Genomic DNA, 18,939 nt, shown 5'->3' on the forward strand with positions numbered 1-18,939 from the left:
CTCCCCACCATACAGCGCCCTGCTGCCTTGTCGGCGCCCTCTTCACGGACAGCGTTCTCCAGATCTGTCGCAGCCCTTATCACCGTACAGCGCCCTCCTGACCTGTCGGCGCCCTCCTCACAACACATCGCCGTTCTGACCGGTTAGCGTTCTCCTCACCATGCGGACAATGCAACACTTTGCAATTAGGAAAGCGTGAAGTAGCCTATGCTTAACCCTCGCCGGCACAGGCCATTTTGCGTCATTCGACGGCACAAGGGGGGGGGATTGGTACGACCCCCCCTCGCGATTGGCCCCTGATTGAGCTAGAGCTTCGCGGAAAAAACGAGCGTGTTGCCCGTCACGAGAGGAAGCCGATGATATTCAATTTTAAGATCCTAGGTCATCGGGTGACCTTCCAGGTCAGGTCAATGACCCGAAAATCGGGAAATTCGGGACCTGTTAGAAAGTCGTAAAGTGTGGCTGCTATGGAGTTCTCCGGGGTGCTGATCGCGAATATCGTGTTAGTTTTGATCAGAGATGATGTCTTTAAGCATTCAGACCAGGTCGGGTCAGGTCAGGTCAGGTCAACCATAGGGGTCGTGACGGGTATTCGTAATACGTGTCAACCGCCTCTGACAGCTTCGTAACATGTTACGAAGGCACCAAAACTACTTCGTAAATGTTCAACTGGTTGCTAGATTCGAAATCAGCTCCAAAAACTAGCCTAGAAACATGTACAACTCGAAAAAGTGAACCGAGGTTACCAAAGGCCAATGACCTGACCTGACCTTCAGGTGACCTTGACATCCACCCTAATGCATGGGAGCAACAACAAATCACATGTTTGGACGTTTGAAACCACGAAAAGCTTGCAAACGCGCGCCTAATGCGAGCCGACATACGCCGAATCGCGATTCCGGCCAAACATGGTCTCGGAAGTAGGTCACAGGTCAAAGGTCGTTTGGGTCAGGGTCATGAAATTTTCAGGGTAGGTGTACAATTGATCAATGCGAGGGTACTGAAAGTTTCGTTGCGATCGGCCGCTTTTTACGCGAGTTATTCGCGAAAAACCTTAGGGGGGTTGCATCACCTGTGCACCCCCCTGTGCCGGCGAGGGTTAAAGTGATTTTAGGCGCAAATTAGTAATGAAGCAATTTCCGGAAAAGAAAAGGATGACAACGTTTCCAGCGTTTCCGGAACGTTTCCGGAAAGGAACTTGTTTACAACCGTGACCCTCAAAATCGTATTCAAAGCCAAACTTGCGGGGAAGGCCAGCTGACAAGTGTACGCCCCGGTGACGTCACGGGTAATGTTAAACAGTCGGGCGCCCGGCACATAGGAAAGCTCGGGATGACAGCCCCCTGGTTCAACGTGTTTAACCACACCCCTTGAACCACACGGCTTGTAATACTAAAGCATTGCATTAAACTTTGAAAAGTGTGGTACAGTGCACGTGCCGTTTAAATGCCTGGATGTCTCGATTTAATCATGCAATGTAGCAGGTATGGGAAAGACGCGTCTAGACTCTAGTTAGACGCGAAATGGAAGTCCCCACCCTCTAAATAAATTACCAATAGGCAGACTAATACAAATACGAACACAGCGCAATGCATTCGAACAAACAAATTTGCCCGCCTCGGCCTGCGGTCGAGGTTCATCCGATGTGCAAAATGCAAGGTAAAATGTACACAACTCATCCTGTCCATTAAACCAACTATGCATGAGCCTTTTTTGTTATTTCGAACGGGGCACACGTGCTCGTATGTACCTATCATGACTATATAAGTATGCTTATTAACCCGCGCCCCGCTGGGGGGGGGGGGCAGAATCTGCCCCCCCTCCCGTTTTTCGCCAATAACTTCTAAACGCGTTACGCCAGCGACGTCAAACTTTCAGTACCTTATCATACATCAATTTGACACGTTCCCTGAAAATTTGAACGAAATCCGTCGGAAAATTTTTGAGAAATTGACGTTTTAGTGACGTCATGTTCGCCATTTTCGCCGCAAAAACGGCAAAATTTCAAACGCCGCTAACATCTTCATTTTTAAAGGAATCAAAACGTAACAAAAAAGGTTATACGTGATTCTACGTTGTCTATCAAATGGTTATCACGGTTTTTTGAAAATTTTGGATTTTGGCCCAAAATTTTTCAAAAAACTGATTTTTTTGGGAAAATAGTTATAAAATCCAAAATTTTGAGTGTATCGAAAAAACCGGAATATATGTCAGAGAAGTGGTCAGTGTTCATCTACATACCAATTTTTAGAAGAATCGGTTCAAAAAATGTGGGAGTTATTCAAAATTTTATGACGTCACGACACAGAAAATTTTTGAAAAATGATTTTTTTTGGAAGTTTTAGACCTTGTACGGAAACAAAAATAGCACCATTCGATTCGTCGTGAAAAACTGCATCAGATAGACACCTTTTTGGGCCTTCACAACCAACTTCAAAATTTGACCTCACTTGACCTGACCTTGACCTGACCTCGACCTGAAATTCATCCAGAGGTGGTCTATATCACTTATTGAGTGTGCCTATTGAATTCTATGAGTAAAATGACCCATAAAACATGTGTCGCACATGCCCTTTTCTGTATTTTGTTTTTGGTGACCTGACCTGACCTGACCTGACCTTGACCTTGACCTTTGAATGACATTATATGCAACGAATATTGTCTTGGTAGTCTCAGAACACGTTTTGGGCAATCAGTCTCAGTCCATTCTTCGGCAACTACGGTGCAAGGCCGATACTGTAGAAACTTGCATTTTGTACCCTTGACCTGACCTTGACCTGACCTCTGACCTACTTAAGCAAAAAATTTTGGGGCTCTTAAGATCCGCCTTGTTGAGAGCTTTCGATTGCCGTTTTCCCCGTCTTTCTACGACCATCGGTTCGGAAGTTAGACAGGGGGGGCAGAATCTGCCCCCCCCCCCAGCAGGGCGCGTATGGCTGAATAGCCCAGCGGGGCGCGGGTTAACCCTCACCCGCACATGCCATTTTCCCATCCTAGAACGCACATGGGGGGGGGGGGTGGTTGCCACCCCCCCGCGCCATTTCGTTCCTGTTGGAGATAGAGCTTAGCGGTAAAGACCAAAAAGATTCTTTGGGAAGAGACGATTCCAATGATACCCAGTTTTACTTTCTCAGGTCAGTCATTGACCTTCCAGGTCAGGTCAAACTAAAAAATGTTGCTGTTTTGGGTCACCGTTGGATATCAAGTGCGCTGCTTATCAAATACCGATGACGATGCTGTTTTCTGGTGCTAAGCCAGCTAGAACCTCTTTGTCACACTATCCGACCAGAATTTTGCTGCTGAGGTCATTTCAGGTCAAGTTAGGTCAAGGTCAATTATATGTGTTTGTATGTCTGTGTGTGTCTGTGTGTATAATGATGTGTGCACCGATTGTTTTTGGGTCCATATTACATGTAATCATGTTCTGAGAAGCTTTTACCAAAAATGCAGTCAAAAAACTTCACAAAAAGTAAATTCAGCTCGCCTAAAACGCAATTAACTTAGATGACCTAGGTTGACCTTGACCCTGACCTTGACCCCTGTACATCGTCGAACAACATGTTCCATGATAGGTGGGAGGTAAGACTGGCAAAAAAGGCCGAAATCAGGGTGTCAAAAGCTCACAAGGCCCATGGCAAACGCAAGATGTTGAGAATTGGCCATTTGGGTCATGACATGACCTGAAAAACAAGGTCATATCTCCGAAACCAAAAGTCACAGAAACTTGAAATTTTCAGTGGACATCAAGAAAGGATAGAGGAGCAGCTATACGAAAAATCAGCCTTCTAGCTCTAAAAATGTTGAGTGCAGAGCAGAAAGACTACCTGGGGGGTGGCAACCACCCCCCCCCCCCATGTGCGGGCGAGGGTTAAACAATGGGAGACGAGGGTGCGGACGGACTCATAAAGGTAAAAGGTCGCGGAACTTCGCGAAATGCACCGCACATCAGCTATATCTATAACAAGTCACGGAGCACCTCAAAGGATCTTGGAGTTCCTCATGTTTTGTGGTAAAAAAGGAATTCCTGCGAAGGTTATCGGATGCCCAGTAAAATTTTGCTTAAAAAAAGGCGAGTTGAAGCAATATCTTGCGTCCATTGTTTCCAACTCGAGCCGTCTTTCATATCCTCCTATAGGGGAAGCGGGGGTAACACCGCCCCCTAAGCTTTTCGCCAAAATGAGAGAATATGTGTGAAGTCTCTTGGTAGTTATTGTCTTGGTAACAATATTTAAACATTTTCTCACGTGTTCTAGGTACTTATTTTGCATGCTCCTAAAAGGTTTTTATGTATCACGACTTTTAAAAATACCTTGCATATTTGCCGCCTACAAATTGTGTGGGTAACCCCGCCACCGGTGTTGATGTTAACCCAATCCATTCCTAAGAAAGCTTTTAATTGTTCAAAGATCGCGTGCGATGAGTTTCCTGTCGGTAAGTGGTAATTTTCGCAAATAATCGGTAATGGACACCTAAATAGGTATAGGTTCATCAGCTTTTTGCCAGTTTTATACAGCTGGCAAGTGCTTGGTCGGGATGCATGAAAAATATAAAGTAAAAAAATCAAAGAAGCTGCTTATTCCCGACTTAGGAACATCTACGAACATAAAAAAGCGTCTCTTTGGGAGTTTCATCACTTATCACGCTACGAACAGGAAACACCGCAACCTCAATCGGGGTAACACCGCCACGGAGTGGCGGTGTTCCCCAATAAGTGATCACAAGCAAAAATCGCCAGCGGCAAGAATGTACTACACGGTTCAAGCAAACTTATCTTACTGGACAAAGCCGATCAATTATTTTTCGATGTAATCAAGTAAATCAAAATGAGTCTATTCTTAAAGACATTCAAAAGTGCTCCCAACTCATCGAATTTTCATAAGAGAATGTGCATTTTTCTTTAACCCTCGCATGTGTGCGGCGTTTGCCAGCTTCTAATGTGTAGGGGGGGGGGTCGGTTGGACCCCCCTTGCCGTTTGGCCCCTGATCGAGCTAGAGCTTCGCGGAAAAAACGAGCGTGTTGCCCGTGACGAGAGGAAGCCGATGATACCCAATTTTAAGGTCCTAGGTCATTGGGTGACCTTCCAGGTCACAGTGGCGCAGCCAGGATTTCGTTTCGGGGGGTCATCGCTTCCAAAGCGGGCCCCCTAGTGTGCGGGCCCCCACCCATTTTTCAGAATCTCTCCATATTTCATACGCATTCTGCTGGGCGGGCCCCCTTTACCTGCACGATAACCCTGAGCGAGTTTGAATCATAAAATTTGCATAGAACAGTAGCTCGGTAATCACCCGGTCTTCACTTTTTACGCAAATTGACCACGACAGAAATATGTTACTATGACGTATGACTTCGTATCTTTCGAGTCCGATATGAGCCCCAATTCCGCAATATGCATAGCATATTATATGCAATCGGAACTGTTGCCTGCTTCTGTCGCACAAGATTTAAAAGTAGTCCCATGTGCCTGTCCTAAGTCATCTATTGGCTGCTGTAGTAGATTGTGCTTTTATTCTTCTTCATTACGTGAATTCGCTCGTAAGAAGTTTTAACCCTCGCCGGCACAGGGGGGAGGGGTTGATGCAACCTCCTAAGGTTTTTTTTCGCGAAGAACTCGCGTAAAAAAGCGGCTGATCGCGACGTAACTTCCATAGTGCGCTGAAATTCGCGCAACTTATAGAACAAGGATGGGTAACGTGCCTGTGAAGAGTCACAGCTCGATCGGGCCGGTGGTGAGCACATGGCGCGTGCTCAAAAAGTGCAAATTCGCGTCATAGACTTTACATGCATAAATCGGCTTGCAAAAATGGGCGACAATGGCTCAACTTGCCCGACACGGGTCCGGTCCCCGTGCAGTATCTCGGTAACCGTGGGTCCGATCGGCACGAGGAACACAGTATCGTGCATGAGAATCGAACGGGCTATCGAATGGTGTGCGGTGCAGGGATGGCACGCGCCACGTGCACCCGTGAGGGCACTTATGCTTGAAAAATTGACGTTTTGGACGGATTTTGGACTTAATGCTATTTTTGGGTGACTGTCAGACGGAGCGGGTTCAAACAACGCTTGTTGGCAAGAGAAATGTACCTACCGCCTCTCATGGGAAAATTGTGAAAAGCTAATTGATCAAAAACAAGGTGGAACAAATTGCTGGAGAAAATAGCATTTGCTTATGACTTACTTAATTACAGGGGTTTTGCTACATAACCTGGTATGTTTGACAATTGAAATGGGCATAGATTGGAAGAGCATTCAATTGTGACCAAGGTCCAATCATCGCTTTTGCATGACGAGCAACAATATTCTTAAGAATATAAATGTTTCAAACCTCTACATAGTAATTCATCGATGGCTTTCACTCTTCAATAACCTACGCCAACCTATGTCATGAAATACACTTGGCATGTTCTATAGTAGAACGCATGGTTATTATCAGACACGAGCACCTCGATGCGATGGATATTTTTTCCCAAAACCAAAATGCTTAGCCGTCAAAAGGCAATCGACCGTAATGGATACATAACCCACAGACACAAGACCAACCAAACGCCCACCGATCGAAAATACCCCTTATTCGCGTTGCGAAGCAAGCGGGTCACCCTAGCGGGCCCCATTCACCCGGGGGCTCGGGCCCTATCCACATGGGGGACCAAGCCCTATCCATACGGGGGCCCGGGCCACGTTCACCTGGGCTCCGGGCCTCGTCCACCCGGGGCTCCGGGGCCCGCCCACCAGGGGGCCCGGGCCCCATCCAGCCGGGGGCCCGGGCCCCGTCCACCCGGGGCCTGGGGTCCGTACTCCCGGGGGCCCGGACCCATCCATCGGGGGCCCTGGCCCCATCTACCCGGGGGGCCGTGCCCCATCCACCTAAGGGGCCCGGGTCCGTTCTCCCGGCGCCCGGGCCCCATCCACCCGGGGGCCTGTGCCCTATCCACCCAGGGGCCCGTGCCCTATCCACCCAGGGGGCCCGGGCCCGTTCTCTCGGGGCCCGGGCCCCATCCAACCGCGGGTCCGGCCCCGTCCACCCGGGGCTCAGGGCCGTTCTCCCGGGGGCCCGGGCCCCATCCAGCCGGGGGCCCGGGCCCCCTCCACCCAGGGGGCCCGGGCCCGCTCTCCCGGAGCCTCGGGCCCCATCCACCCGAGGGGCCTGGACCCGTTCTCGCGGGACCCGGGGGTCCGGGCCCCGTCCACCCGGGGCCCGTTCTCCCGGTGGCTCGGATCCATCCACCGGGGCCCCATCCGCCGGGGGGCCCGGGCCCTATCCACCCGGGGGCCCGGACCCATCTACAGGGGGCCCGGGTCCCATCCACCCAGGGGGCCGGGCCCGTTCTCCTGGGGGCCCGGGCCCTGTCCACCTGGGGCCCCAGGCCGACCCGTCACCCGAGGTGTCGCAGTGGGCATTTCTCGAAGCGGGCTCGTCCGATTAGATTAGGACCTCTCTCTCTCCTCTCTCTCTCTCTCTCTCTCTCTCTCTCTCTCTCTCTCTCTCTCTCTCTCTCTCTCTCACTCTCTCTCTCTCTCGAGCGGCCCCTGACAGAAATTTCGGGGGGGTCAGCTGACCCTCTGACCCACCCTGGCTGCGCCACTGCCAGGTCAGGTCAATGACCCAAAGTCGGGAAAATCGGGACCTGTTAGAAAGTCGTAAAGTGTGGCTGCTAAGGGGTTTTTCGGGGTGCTGATCACGAATATCGTGTTAGTTTTGATCACAGATGATGTCTTGAAGCATTTAGACCAGGTCGGGTCAGGTCAGGTCAGGTCAACCAGTAGGCGTCGTGACGGGTATTCGTAGTACGTGTCAACCGCCTCTGACAGCTTCGTAACATGTTACGAAGTCACCAAAACTACTTCGTAAATGTTCAAATGGTTGCTAAATTCGAATTCAGCTCCAAAAACTAGCCTAGAAACATGTAAAACTCGAAAAAGTGAACCGAGGTCACCCGAGGTCACCAAAGGTCAATGACCTGACCTGACCTTTAGGTGACCTTGACACACACTGGAGTAACATCAAATCACATGTTTGAACGTTTGAAACCACGAAAAGCTTGCAAACACGCGGCTAGTGCGAGCCGACATACGCGAAATCGCGATTCCGGCCAAACATGGTCTCGGAAAAGAGGTCACAGGTCAAAGGTCATTTGGGTCAGGGTCATGAAATTTTCAGGGTAGGTGTAAAATTGATCAATACGAGGGTACTGAAAGTTTCGTCGCGATCGGCCGCTTTTTACGCGAGTTATTCGCGAAAAGCCATGGGGGGGGGGGGTCCATCCGACCCCCCCTACACATGCGAGGGTTAAATGCCCACATTAAGCTTCAATTACACTGAATCACCGGGACACAAATCAGAAGACGCTTACCTTCGTGCGGTTAATAGGAAATAACGGACTTTTACACTTCACATTGCATATTTTCGCCGCCAGATGGGGTGGCGGTGTTTCCCACAGTGGCGGTGTTCCCCCCGCTTCCCCTACCCGCCGGAGATAGTGAGTCCTTCAGCAGTTGCTCCTGGAGGGTCGCCAGTCTCCTTCAGTCTTACAGGGCCTCTTCTGGACACTGAGTATTGGTATACTCAGGACATTTATCAGCAGAGCAATGTTGTTTTATATGGGGAATATTTGTTTCTGGTCCCTAAAAAGCTGTTTCTGGCACCTAATTGCTGATCAGCCCCAAAATGCTTATTCGACCCTAATATCTGAATCTGGCACCTAATTGCTTCCACACAGCCTAAAGTTGCCAGATCGTCTAGTTGAACTCCGTATTTGCTGTTTGCTGATTCAGCACCAAAACCAAAACATCCAGCACCTATTTTATTCCACGTTTGCCTACCTAATTCGCGTAATCTTCCTGATTTTATGCATCCTAACAAACATGAACGTTGCATTCGGTGATGTCAAGTGCTATTTTCGCCAGTGGAGATAATGATTAATGCCATTTCTAGCCAAAAGAGAATCACTAGCCAGCTATGGTGCAGCATAGTAAGACGCTCCTATACCAGCCCGCTATGTAGAGATTATTGCACCCTCAGCCATTTTAACGTGAAAAGTTTGGATCCGTCACTTCCAGCCAGGCTCTCAGGTCATAAACTGGAGTAGAGCAAAATGTCAACTCTGAACAGACATGCCACGCAACCGGCCCTCTTTTCAATATTATTAGCTTCCTGCAATCATCGTCTGACTCCATCTCGATCAAACGCAGCATCCGGTTTCTACAGGGGCGTTTGACTGACCAGTCACACAATAACCAAAAACAAAATCAAAGCTTCATGCACACATAAGTAAGAAACGGATGAAAAAGGCACAACCACGGCACAACTCTGCGCGGCAAACAACGGACAATGTCCCACGCAAGATCCCGCGTTTCTTCAGCGGCCTTGAACGGAATGAAAACATTACATTTCTTTTTTGGAGCTATTTGATGACGTCAAAAAATACAATACCCGTTTTAATGGTCAAAATCGAGACAATTACTCACAAAAATGTTTCCCTTTAAGCACTACAAATAAATACTTTTAAATATTTAAATGACATTGTTTTTTTTCAAACAAATCAATATTATTTGCTTACTTAAACGTCATATACAATGCTGAGATCACTACGGGGCTGTCTTAGAGTGTAGCTGCACTGGCAACCTTTAGGCTAGACTCCATGGGTCATTATACCAGAACAACATGATTCTACCAGCCAGTAGTTCATTTTTCTACTAAATTGGTGCTACGCTCAGCATTTAGGTGCCAGATTCAGAAAAAAGAGTAAGGCGTACCGATGAATAGGTGCCAGAAACAGCTAATTAAGGTCATTTTCCATGATTGGTGCTGGTATCCACCAAATAGGTGCTGAGGACCAATTTTGGGGCGAGTCAGCTTTTAGGTGCCAGAAATAGCTTTTCTGGGACGCAATTAAATGGCGTCCGTTTTATATCCTGTGATGGTAGGTAAGCCGGTGGAAGCGTCGTCTTCCAGCACAACCTTTTTTCCATCTGGGACCTGCTTCGTCCATTATATTTCCGTTGCGTGCAATAACACTTAAAAGAGTATCCGTCTATTATGAAGCTGCCGTATCTAACAACTTTCTCCACACTCCACAGTTCAATAAGAAAGGAACTCCTGGTATCTGATAACGCCTGCCGCTGCAACAAAAACCTCTTTTCTCTTTGCAGCAAAAATTCCGTCTCCAGTGAATACGCGATCTGTTCAACAGATTCTGGTGTATTCGACACGGCAGCTTCGGCAGCTTCCACATTGTTAGCGATCACATTCGCCACGCCGCTTTCATTCACAGTCTTGCGATCGTTCCGGCTGCAATACATGAGGCATGTCCGTTGTGTATCACGAAGGCATGAGCCATCATCTGCCTGTGTGTCCGTCAGCCGTCCGTCCGTCAGTCCGTCAGTCCGTCCGTCAGTCCGTCAGCTGTCCGTCCGTCAGTCCGTCAGCCGTCCGTCCGTCAGTCCGTCAGCTGTCCGTCCGTCAGCCGTCCGTCCGTCAGTCCGTCAGCTGTCCGTCCGTCAGCCGTCCGTCCGTCAGTCCGTCAGCCGTCCGTCCGTCAGTCCGTCAGCTGTCCGTGACTCCGTCCGTCCGTCAGTCCGTCAGTCCGTCAGTCCGTCAGCCGTCCGACCGTCAGTCCGTCAGCCGTCCGTCCGTCAGTCCGTCAGCCGTCCGTCCGTCAGTCCGTCAGCTGTCCGTCCGTCAGCCGTCCGTCCGTCAGTCCGTCAGCTGTCCGTCTGCCAGTCTGCTACTCCGTCAACCAGTCTGTCCGTCCGTCAGTCCGTTAGCTGTCCGTCCGTCCGCCAGTCCGCGAATGACGAATTTTCAGACATACAGGTGTTGTGGCAGATATACAGATAAAGGTTGTAACCCCACATAATTCGCACAGCATTTCGTTATTAGGTATAATACTCTGACCTGTCGGTGCTCCCTTGTGACCTCTGACCTGTTGCGGCTCTTGTGGTGCTCGACTGGAGGCCTTCTGGTGCCCAGTGTGATGTCCCTCTGACCTGTGCCGCCCCCTTCCGCTCCTGGCTCTCTGACCTGTGCTGCTTCCCTCACCTCCCTTTGCCTCTGACCTGTTCTGCTCCGGCTCGCCTCCTGTTGTTCGGACCTGAGCTGCTCCCTGCGGTTGCCTCTGACCTGAGCTGCTCCCCTCTCCTCCTGTTGACTCTGACCTGTAGTCTGTACTGCTCCCTGCGGTTGCCTCTGACCTGCACTGCTCCCTGCGGTTGCCTCTGACCTGCACTGCTCCCTGCGGTTGCCTCTGACCTGCACTGCTCCCTGCGGCTGCCTCTGACCTGCACTGGTCGCCCCCTGTTACTCTGACCTGTGGGCTGGTCGCCCCCTGTTGCCTCTGACCTGCACTGTTCGCCCCCTGTTGCTCTGACCTGTGGGGTGTGGCGGCCGGTCGGCTGTCGGCGCAGGAGCGGAGTAGCGGCTGGGCGGCGACGACCTCAGACGCACCACTGGCGGCCACCGGCACCGAGCACCGTCACCGGAGCAGGCCGACCGAAATACCTCTGCCAGAGGCGCCGGCGCCGGCGGCCAGCCCCAGCGCCGGCGGCGCCCCGCGCACCCACCGCCGGCAGCTGCAGCTCACGGCGCAAAACACCGCTTCTCCATACCGGCGCCCGATGACACAATCTACTTTTTAGAAATGCCTGCCTTCGGTCACACCTAAAGGCAGGGTCTGGCGTTGGTGCCCGTGCATATCGTATCCTGAGGAATGTGAATATCCGCAGAGTGTCCTCATCGTCTCCAGGCCTCTGCTGCCGTTCCTACATGAAAGGTCAGGGGCTGTGAGCGATAAGGAGCGGGATATGACAAAATAATGGGTGAAAAAACTGATGTGTCATTGGTATTTACCATAAAGCGTTTATCCCTGCCCTGGGATGGGCGCAGAGTGCCTTTTGAGACGTCTTGCCTCGTGTCAAATTGTCCGCTGATCACCTATCGATTCTTTTAGTTTTTTAGTTATTCGGTACTTACGGCTCGTTGTTAGATAGGTTTAACAATTTTTAAAGTCAGTATACTTATCTACCTACTCGTACCTATATAATAGGCTCAGTGGAAGTGCCGGCGGCGGCCCTTGCCGGGCCGGTGCGGTGGAAGGGTCCGTGCCTGTCCCCGTCGCCAGGTTCCGGCGCCAGTGGGCCGGACAGTGAGCGAGCACCCCTCCCGCTCTGCACGACGCACCGACACCTGCCAACGGTGCGAGCTCCCGGTTGGCAGGCCACCGGACAGACTAATCACCGGCCCCATGTCACCGCGTCACAGCCGGACACGGGCCGCGGCGCCGCTCGTTATTCCAGCCACGGCCTGCAGCCAGCGCCGTCTGGGCTGAGCGGGAAACGGGGGAACGTGGTAATTACTCGTAAAAGCCAAAAGGAGAGCACTTAGGTGCTTTACAGTTTGAACGGGATTTAGTGCGAGAAAATAAGTGTCTTACTCTTATTACCAGCAGGTACGGTTAGTAGGTAGGTACTTATCTAGGTACCTTAGGCCCCGTCAAATTTTATAAAGTTTTTGGAAGACCAGCTCCCCTGGTGTTTTCCCATTGCTTGTTGGCCCAATAAGAAGTATGCAAAATTTCAGCTTCCTAGCTCAACGTTTGCGTCTGCCTCAAAGGCCTCGAAGTTTGCCCCATAGGGCATAATGGAGACTGCAATGCCGGTGTTAGCTGCATTGTCCTGGCAGCGGCGTTCATTGGCACAATATCGCCACGAATCAACTGCTGCCCAAGCAAGAGATGAACCAAACTAGTCTTTGCCATGCCCCCCCCCCACTCACACCCCTCCCCCTCCTTACCCCCCTGATTCCTGATTTTGTAATGCATCGTTTGATTTCCATGCATTGTTCACGATCACTTTATCTGTTTTTTTTTTTCAGGATGCCTAAATGCTGATTGAGACTAATATATTAGTACCTAGCTTTAACATGCATGTGCATATGTATATTACTTTCGACTCAATACTGCGGCGGCGGCAAACAGATAATTACGAACGACAACAGCAGCAGGAGACCAATTGACGGCGGACACGGCACTGGTGACGGTGACGGGTACCGGTGTCACCCACTATGGTCGAGTCTGCGTGTCCGGTGTCGTGGCTTACCTACAAGCACGAAGGTTCTCTTGCGCGGCTTTTTGGAAAACTCTGCAGTGCGGTCTAGGAGTGAACTCCGCAATTTAAAAAAAAAAACTCGTCATTTCTTTCCATGCAACGACATAATATGAGGACGCCTTTAGGGCCAAAGGAGGCGCCCCAAATTTAAAGGTACAGGACAATGGGCTTGACCTGAATGCCCGCGTATGCTGGATACGCCTCTGCTCTGGAGGCTGAGGGGCGCCATGTTTTTTTTTTCTTAATGGGGCGCCCAATCGCCTGTGATCTTTAATGGGGCGCTTGTTACGCTTTGCAGATCAGCATCCGTGGTGTTGACTTGTGTGCCGAGTGCTCTGCCCTCTGGAAGGGGCGCCATCGTTCAGAGGGGCGCCGAATGTTCTTGAGAGGTGCCAGTAATATTGAATGGGGGCGCCGGATGTTCTGGAGGGGCGTCAGTGATATTAAATGGTGCGCCAGATGCTCTGATGAATGGGACGCCAGCGATAATGAATGGGGCGCCCACTCGCCCGTGAACTTCAATGGGGTGCCTGATACGTGAGACGTGTCGGTGGTGTTGAATGGCGTGCCAAGTGATCAAGAAGTGACTTGATCAAGAAGCCGAGTGACTTCTTGATCACTTGGCACGCCATTCAACACCACCGACACGTCTCACGTATCAGGCACCCCATTGAAGTTCACGGGCGAGTGGGCGCCCCATTCATTATCGCTGGCGTCCCATTCAGAGCATCTGGCGCACCATTCAATATCACTGACGCCCCTCCAGAACATCCGGCGCCCCCATTCAATATTACTGGCACCTCTCAAGAACATTCGGCGCCCCTCTGAACGATGGCGCCCCTTCCAGGGGGCAGAGCACTCGGCACACAAGTCAACACCACGGATGCTGATCTGCAAAGCTTAACAGGCGCCCCATTAAAGATCACAGGCGATTGGGCGCCCCATTACGAAAAAAAACATGGCGCCCCTCAGCCTCCAGAGCAGAGGCGTATCCAGCATACGCGGGCATTTAGGTCAAGCCCATTTTCCTGTACCTACCTTTAAATTTGGGGCGCCCCTTTGGGCCCTAAAGGCGTCCTCATATTATGTCGTTGCATGGAAAGAAATGACGAGTTTTTGAAAACTGCAGAGTTCACTCCTAGACCGCACTGCAGAGTTTTCCAAAAAGCCGCGCAAGAGAACCTTCGTGCTTGTAGGTAAGCCACGACACCGGACACGCAGACTCGACCATAGTGGGTGACACCGGTACCTACCCGTCACCGTCACCAGTGCCGTGTCCGCCGTCAATTGGTCTCCTGCTGCTGTTGTCGTTCGTAGTTATCTGTTCGCCGCCGCCGCAGTATTAAGTCGAAATTAATATACATATACACATGCATGTTTAAGCTAGGTACTAATATATTTGTCTCAATCAGCATTTAGGCATCCTGAAAAAAAAAAACAGATAAAGTGATCGTGAACAATGCATGGAAATCAAACGATGCATTACAAAATCAGGAATCAGGGGGGTAAGGAGGGGGAGGGGTGTGAGTGGGGGGGGGGGGGCATGGCAAAGACTAGTTTGGTTCATCTCTTGCTTGGGCAGCAGTTGATTCGTGGCGATATTGTGCCAATGAACGCCGCTGCCAGGACAATGCAGCTAACACCGGCATTGCAGTCTCCATTATGCCCTATGGGGCAAACTTCGAGGCCTTTGAGGCAGATGCAAACGTTGAGCTAGGAAGCTGAAATTTTGCATACCTTTTAGGTATTGGGCCAACAAGCAATGGGAAAACACCAGGGGAGCTGGTCTTCCAAAAACTTTAGAAAGTTTGACGGGGCCTAAGGTACCTGCTTGTGTTTGATGCTTTAGGACGGGCCGACTACTACGGTCATTTTGCGCCCATAACGTCGTACTAATAAAACAAGTCTGCCTGTGTATAAAAATAAATGCCTACACGATAATGCGATTTATGCGATTGATATGCGACGCGCTTTGATATGTGATGATGTGCGAATCTGATGGATAAATCAGTGATTATGCTCCTGTTTAATTCGACTCGTGGGCTGTAAGCCACGTCTTATTAACCCGCGCCCCGTAGGGGGGGGGGGGCGAAACGGCCCCCCTGTCCTTTTCCGTCGATATCTCCTAAAGGGCTAGAGATATCGCCACCAAACTTTCAGGACCCCTCCGGGCATCAATTTTACACATTGTGACCATTTTTTTTTTCCCAGAGGCTATGATAGTTTGGCCACAAATGACGTCAGAATGACGTCATGTTCTGTCATTTTCGACCGAAAAAATACCTTCGCGACAAGACCTGTCAGGCCTACAGCTTTGAAGATAGGTACAGAAAAATGATCAAACATAAAAGGTGTAGAATTGACAGGGCTAGAAAATGCTATCTCGGATTTTTGAAATTTTGGAGTTTTGACCCCCAAAAATAAAAAAACAATTTTTTTTAAATATTTGCCAAAAAATCCAAAAAGTTGAGTTTCGGAAAAACGGAATATATGTGACAGTGGCGGCGGAAGGTATTTTAGGATAGGGGTGCAAACGATATTGAAGCGCCCCTTCCCGCTGGGCGCCCCTTACCATATACACGGTTGTAGTAACACAAACAGTGAAGAGACAGGACAATGTGTTGTACCTGTTAACACGTTCAGAATTACAGTTTTTATGTAACGAGAAATAGTTAGGTACATTCCATAGCGTAAATGTAACCTTCATAATGTTCGTTTAGAAACAACCTCATCACCATATCATAAGATTCTCCGAATAAGGCATATCGAAAAGAGTTCCACGGTTCCAATACCTTCGTGTGGACTAGTGAATAAGGCGCCGAATCCATAACACTAACTCGGTGACAGAGAATTGCAGGCCGGTAAGCAGCATGCCGCCTGGGCTGCACTGCACTATTGCATTCATTGGTGTCATCAGTATCACGTCAGCCCTTCGGAACGGACATCCTGGCTCAATGTCATCAGGTTTATGGTGGGAGTAGCAGGTTTGTGACGCCCTAGTGAAATAAATTCTGCCTTTCAACACCGATAGGAGCCCAAAATGAATGAATACAGGTGTCACCGACGAAAGTGTTCGGACCAACCCGCGCTACCGCTGTGCCGCCGTGATAGCCGGCCGGCCGCCGTGACACCGCGGCGCCGCCGCCGCTCGCTGCAGCCGTCCCGCCGCCGCACCGCCGTCACCCCGTCCAGACTCAGGATGAGTTGTGAGGCATTGTGCAGGGCGGGGCCGCGAGCAGACGCGGCCGGCGGTCGGTACGCGTGCCGCCGACGCTGCCGAGCCGCAGCAGCGCCGCGGCCGCCACCGAGACCGAGATATAAATTAAAGACACGTCGTTTTAAGGCACGTAGGCCGCCAAGCTGGCGCCTTCCGCCACCTCCCCGCTGCAGTGCAAGTTCGCACTCGTTTTGCACACGTCTTAAGCATTGCGTATAAAATGTGGGTCACGTACGACCCCGGCAGAGTCTCACTTCGACCGTCGCGCTGTGCGCACGGACTGATCTGCCCCGCTCGACGCCTCGCCCGGCTGAGCGGGGACAGAGTACAGAAGCACGCGCGCAGACCGACTCTCCTGCGCGCAGCCGCGCCCGGCGGGGCAGTGTCAGTGCTTCAGATTGTACAGCGAAAGTGAATGGTGCTCCGTGTCTGCGTGTCTCATCTACCGGTTTTCTTCACAACTGCTTCCGCTTCTTGCTTCGCGTATACTTCAATAAATCCTCTACGGGAAATCTTCACGTCTATCTACGACTGTAAATCGCCGAATATCAAAAACCCAGGAGCTCACATAGCAGGCGGGCGGGCTACGAATGTCGCACAAACTCACCGAATAAAATACAGTCCACATCCAACCAGAAAAGAACTCCGAACGACAGTTTGTCGGCGACATTTGCTGGTCCTCCGGGCCGGATCCTGAACTATGGCAAGTGGAGAAGCAAGCCCGTCTCTAGAGCGAATGGGGGAAAGTGACAAAGAAGAAACCGCTGACATGGAAGAAGTACCAGCTGAACCAGCCGCTGCAGGTCAAGGACAAGCTGCAGTGACTACAGCCCGAGAAGAACCACGAGAAGGCCAATGCTCCAACGGGGAGTGGCGGCACCTCAGACAGGTGAGAGGTCGTCATCGGGCGGCTCTCACAAGGATTTTCCGGCGCGCTGAAGCTCTCGTGACAGACAGAGCTTCACGCGTTCAGTTTGGAAATATCCGCAGAGAAATGGACAGCGCTTTCCAAGCGTTGATGGCCGTTCACGAATGTATCTCTGGATACACGCAGAGTGAGGAAGAAAAGGAAAATGAGGCTCAGTACTTAAACGAAGTTCGTACGGAGAAAGAGAGAATCGAGGAGAAAATCGAGACGTTCATGACAAGCACCACAGACGAACTACAGCTGACCTCTACGAGACAGACTGACTTCAGCGAGGATGGAGGAGGGCAACCTGAAGACGGCATGGGACGCTCAGTGTCACGCATGACCCGTAGCGTCGCTCGCCGAGCAAGGTCACAGGTCAGTGGCAGCTCGGCGGCCTCTCATGCATCAGCTGAAGCCAGGATATCATCCAAACTGAAGGAATTGCGCGTGCGCCAGCTGGAGCGAGAAAGGACACTAAGGAAGCAAGAGGAAGAACTGCAATTCGAGAGAGACCTTCAGAAAGCCAGAGATGAAGCTGAAGCCGCCCGACTGGAGGCGGACCTGAGGGAAGAAATGGAAGACGAGCTCAATGCAGACAGGCGAGACGATTTTATGGATGAAAATCTGGGAGAACCAATCACCGAGAAAAGCGTTTCTCAAAGGCCGAACTGCTCCAGATCACAACTTCGTTTCTCCGAGCCAGTCTCCATTACGCCCAGAGAACCTCTAGAACCTCTAACCGAAATCAGAGAAGAACCTCCGCAACTAGAACCTCCACGAATGGCGCCCAGTCCCGGTATGTCCACAAGCCAGACGTCATGGATAGATCAGCTGCGACCGACAGCTGCACCACGTCCGGCTCCTACGACATCTGCGTTCACTAAGAGCATCCCCCGTCTCCAGCTGCCGACCTTCTCAGGCAAGCCGTCTGAGTGGCCGCGCTGGGTCGGACTGTTCCGAGCGCTCGTGCACGACCAGCCATCGCTCAGCGACGCGGAAAGAATGGCTCATCTGCAAGCGTCAGTGATGGGACAAGCGCAAGAAGCCATCGCTGGCATGTTATTTGACGGCAACCTCTACCAACAAGCCCTCAAAACTCTACAAGATCGTTTCGGCCGAAGCACGGACGTGATAAAGGTACATCTCGAGAAAGTGTTCTCGGCTGAACCTCCTCAGAAGAACAGTGTTCGATCGTTGGAGTACTTCCATTCCGCCCTGCACTGCGCGGTCACGCTCATGCAGGCCCAAGGATATGAGGCGGACCTGTACAGCACAGAGAATCTTCGAAGAATGGTGGTCAAACTGCCAGAATATCTACGGCGTGAATGGGGTAAACATGTGCTCGAACTCCACCCCAGACATCCATCACTCATCGACCTGGACGTTTGGCTGCTGAAGCAGGTCCAAATTGCATCGCTCTGCCAAACCGCTGAAATGCCGAGTGACAGACGGGGGAGAACCAGAGACCAGACGACTAAGCGAGCAGCGCATGCTACCGCAACTTCGTCACCAGCCTCTCCATCAACGGCACAGAAACCAGGTGGGAATGCGTCGTGTCCGAAGTGCGGTGGTGAGCACAGACTGCACCAGTGTCGTGAGTTCAAAAATCTGGACGTCGAAAGAAGAATCGACCTAATATTCGACAAGGGACTGTGTCTCTGGTGTCTGCAAAGGGGACATCTTGCCAGAGAATGTCACAACACCAAGCTCTGT

At 51.0% G+C, this 18,939-nt stretch overlaps 1 protein-coding gene across 5 annotated transcripts in view; it reads right to left on the reverse strand.

The window, feature by feature from the left end:
* LOC122370508 overlaps positions 1–11,503 on the reverse strand; it is a 33,283-nt gene extending 21,780 nt beyond the window's left edge. For all 5 annotated transcript variants that reach the window (XM_043346162.1, XM_043346161.1, XM_043346160.1 and 2 more), the window contains exon 1: positions 11,366–11,503. The gene's annotated coding sequence lies outside the window, so the exon portion shown is untranslated. The remainder of the gene's footprint in view (positions 1–11,365) is intronic.
* Positions 11,504–18,939: the final 7,436 nt, after the last annotated feature.

The sequence above is a fragment of the Amphibalanus amphitrite genome, unplaced genomic scaffold (assembly GCF_019059575.1).
Source record: "Amphibalanus amphitrite isolate SeventyFive unplaced genomic scaffold, NRLGWU_Aamphi_draft 001138F_arrow, whole genome shotgun sequence".
In the NCBI taxonomy this organism is placed as follows: Eukaryota; Metazoa; Arthropoda; class Thecostraca; order Balanomorpha; family Balanidae; genus Amphibalanus; species Amphibalanus amphitrite.